The sequence below is a fragment of the Rutidosis leptorrhynchoides genome, chromosome 1, assembly GCF_046630445.1.
Source record: "Rutidosis leptorrhynchoides isolate AG116_Rl617_1_P2 chromosome 1, CSIRO_AGI_Rlap_v1, whole genome shotgun sequence".
NCBI lineage: Eukaryota > Viridiplantae > Streptophyta > Magnoliopsida > Asterales > Asteraceae > Rutidosis > Rutidosis leptorrhynchoides.
In genome coordinates, this window is record NC_092333.1 from 143,148,370 (window position 1) to 143,152,780 (window position 4,411).

The 4,411-nt window shown below is 29.6% G+C and overlaps 1 long non-coding RNA gene across 1 annotated transcript; it reads right to left on the bottom strand.

The window, feature by feature from the left end:
- Positions 1-1,198: 1,198 nt before the first annotated feature.
- On the bottom strand, positions 1,199-3,519 carry LOC139866010 (uncharacterized). Its single transcript, XR_011765198.1, has 4 exons — positions 3,254-3,519; positions 2,837-2,941; positions 1,613-2,640; positions 1,199-1,487 (listed from the first exon to the last, which is right to left on the bottom strand). It is a non-coding gene; the product is annotated as an uncharacterized lncRNA (long non-coding RNA).
- Positions 3,520-4,411: the final 892 nt, after the last annotated feature.

Here is a 4,411-nt window from a genome sequence, read left to right on the forward strand (position 1 = left end):
GATATGTGTGTATGTATATATAAATAATAATTCGAAATATAATTTGAAGTATTATATGTTGTTGTTATTAAAAATTAATAAAATAAAAAATAATATATCATAATAATTATTATTTAAAATATATCTCTATATATAAATGAAGTATATTAAAAATAAATATTAAATGATTGTAATACGCGTTTGATGTTTCGATTGATATTAAGCAAGTTAAATTCAAACTTATATAGTTTTAAAATAAACGATGATCCAAAAATGAGTAATATAAATTTTAGGCTTGTTAAAAATGTATTTAGGAACTATTTGTTGAATTTTAAAAATTTGTATATTTTACTTAAGGTTGGGAGTGAATAATTAATGTAATTTTTATTTAATTGTTAATGATCGAATTTTATACTATAATGATCAAAATAATTAAATATATTTAATATAAAAATTTGGAATTTTTTCGAAGACTTTTATCTGCCACTAATTTCAAATAGTGCACGATACACAGCCCGTAACAAACGTCGGCAGTCTAATAGTATTAATGTCCATGAATATTGAAATCATAAAATAAGATTACCGTGCTTGATTTCAATCAACCTGAATTATATAACTAGCTTATAACCCGCGACTTCGCGGGATTTTCAAATAACATTACACTATTTGTTAGAGATGTCAATGAATTGTATCATAATGAGAAATCGATGTGAACTGGAACAGAAGATAAATATGGTGTGATATTGCTACAATTCGATAATATTGTAAAAGTACTCTTCCATTTAACGATAAAATTTATTAGACGAAGAACAAAAGAATAGCGTTTTCATTCCATCAGTAATCGTTAGTTTATAAGGTTGCCCATAAAGCCTTTAAGCATGAGGAGTCATGTTCTTTATTCACCGTCAGATCACAAAGTTTATGGTTTAAGTCTTTCATTTATTTTTTTTTTCAAAATGTCCTCATTAGACCACCGAGCCTCTAAAAGATTTAACATAAGAAGCAGAATAAACCATTATCTGCAAGTTAAAAACCAGTCAACAACTCTAGGCCATGAATAAATTATAGTAAGTGCACAAAAAGATGCTTTAAAAGCAAACAAAAGTTCTGAAAGAATTAACTAAAAAGAGTTCCAAGTATGACTAACTAAGAGTCACTATGCTAAAATCAACAGAAATCTAAGAAATTAATCTAGTCATGCCCGTGTACAATTTACATATTTGCAATTTCTATTTTAAGGCGTTAACATGAAATTTTGTTTTTTCCGAAACTAACAATGAAGTTTAACATCAGTCAATTAAATATATAAAAAAGAAGACAAAATATTAAATATGCAAGCGAATGTACAGACAGATACTCTAACAACAAATGCTGGACCAAAACCAAGAGCGTGTATTAAGTGTGCAAATAGATATTGTTACCGAACCCCAGCTTGAACATAAATGGCATATCCCGATCAAAGCTTGAATGAAACAGAGTTCCATCAAGTATACTTCCCACATAGTGAACTGCAAACATAAAGTCACTAATCCGACCATAACTAAAAGTAGACTAACCTTTTTTTTTATGAGTATAACCTCAATAGATTTATAATAGGGTCATTTATCAAACAAACAACATATGTAAAAATTACCTTCCACTTCATCGCCATGAAGGGAGCTTTCATACCTTTTTATTTCCTTACAACTATTTTCTTCAACCCATTTATCCCAATCTCCTTCTCTTGGCCAACGATATCATCCCTTATTCCTTCTTCGTCGCTCTCGTTGATTTTTACAGCTATCACGATCTCAAATTCATCATCCATTTATTCACGCTAATTGCAAACAATAGGAAAAAGTATAGTATAAAGCAATCGAATATATATAAATTAACAACGCAAAGGGTAGAAGGGAAAAAAGCGATAGAAAACTATTAGATTATAGTTTGTTATGACCCGAAGCACAAGACTATAGCTTGATAAAACACCTTCTCACAGAGACCCGTAGACATATTAGATGGCTACGGGTTGAATCGATTACGAAAGCATAATGTGTGTTGGTTGATTTTTTTTATCGCAAAGTAACCTGCATTTACAACTTCACTTTAACAAACCATATTATAAGTATCTATATTATATCTGGAAGTCAAATTTGATTCACTGCAGCAGTGTAGGTACATCATTTACAAACCATAATAATCTATTTTTCAAAGCATATTAATCTATATTATTTACAACTTCACTTTATGAAATATTGATGTTACAATATAACTAAACAACTAATAAATAACACAAGAAGAGACTATACAAAAAATGTATAAACCAAGAACTTACATTTTTTCAAGAAAAGCTAAAAAAATTTATCAAAGGCGAGAAGCTTTGATATGGCAGATAATTCAAACAACGGAGGGCATAAGTGAAACTGAAAATCACACATGAAGATAATTTATATATACATTCCAGCAAAGCAATGAAACTTACCATGTTTGAGAATTAATTCAGGAGGCCCTCTGACTGAAGTGAAAAGGAAAGATCAATACCATTCATTCCATCAGTAATCGCATATTAGCCATGAAATTAAGAGACAAACCTTTCACTTCAAATCATTGCAGAACGTGAGTTGCAGAATCACGATTTGGAAACTCTTGTACTGTCGGAGCATCTGTCATGAGTTGCGTGAGCTGTGATAACCGATGATTCATCATAGTTACTAAGAGGATTGAAAAACTAAAATTCTTGCTAGCGATGGTTAATCATAGTTACTACGATCAACAAATCTAACATATACTAAAATCCGGAAATATGTTATATACAAAGGACGATATCGATATCATTTAAGTCCTTAACAGATACCTTAAATCATACCCTAATGAATACCTGATCCCAATCTGATTTCAAAATATCAGATTCCAAAGACCATTTAAGGATGACTCTTCTTCGTATTTCCTCCTGAATACATTATCGATATCAGTTCTCTATAACCTGCATCATTGAATAACTGTATTAGCTATTAAATGACTAAGATGAATTAAGCACATACATAATACATAACAAAAAATAATACAGAAACACAAGAACCCTAATTATCAAAACATTATCCACTTTAATACAGAAACACACGAACCCTAATTATCAAAAAATAATCCACTGTATTTCGCCATGTCTTCATATCCATAAATAATCCATGATCGAATTGCAACTGATTTGAAAAACATACCTAAGAACCCTAATTATTCGTTTATACATAAAATAAGTTTATTGATCGCATTGCATAAAGGCTAATATGCGGAATACCTGATGTGATGGAGGTTATTCTATTCTGATTTGTATCAAAATTCGATCGATGGGGATTGATGTTCACGATTTGACTTCCAACACTATTTTTCATCTCCCTAACCCGATTGGATTTGATCTTCGCTAGCTATTGTTTATCGATTATGAACCCTAATTTGTTTGGTGTAGAAACGTCATGTAGCACATAGTATCGATCTGCATCTGTTACCGTGCGAACCCTAATTGTTCATGGGTTTTGTTCTATCGATCTCTTTCTGATAGGTTAATTGTGATTAATGGAATACATGGAATAGAATAGAGTAGACTCGATGTTTTTACCCGGTATTTTATTTTAGGGGTATTTTTGAGAATAAACGATTGAAATGGAGGTGAGAGACAAATGTTGAGTTATCACCTTAATCTATGGTTAATATTAAAAGTTGAGATTTAATCTAATAGTTAATTCTTTTTCATTTTAAATTTTTAAATGATGATTAGGAAAAAATGACTTTTGTTATAAAATATCTAGATTGGATGTTAATTTTATTATTATTATATTTATTGCATAGTAATATTTTACACTATAAATAAGGCCTCTATGTTAGCCTCAAAAAACACACACTTTGATATATATTTCATATATATAAACTCTCTCTTTTACTTACATGTATAAGTCTCTAATTAGTAAATAAGATAAAAAGGTAGTTATAAACTACTAAATTACAACACGTTATCAGCACGAAGAGCTTAGTGTAATCAAAGGATATCTCAAACGATCACGAGTCACTGATCAAGGTATGAAATTATTAATAATTTTCAGAATCTAATATATCAAACTTTGGACTACTAATATTTTTGAACTACTAATTTTTATTAAGTTCTTAGTGCATTTGTATTGTTCTTATTATATGGTTGGCTCTGCCACCTAAATTATATATGGTCGACATTGTCGCCTAACTATCATTTATGTTTACTAACTTTTATTAACTTCACTAACATTTATATTTATGTTATTTAACTTATATATGGTCGGTTATACCGCCTGAATTATATTTTCTGTAATCTAACTCTTATTAACTTCACTAACATTTATATTTATGTTAATAAGACCTCATGATTGTACGCAACATGTCATTTGACAACACGGTACTTTATGTACGCAACACGTCATTTGACAAC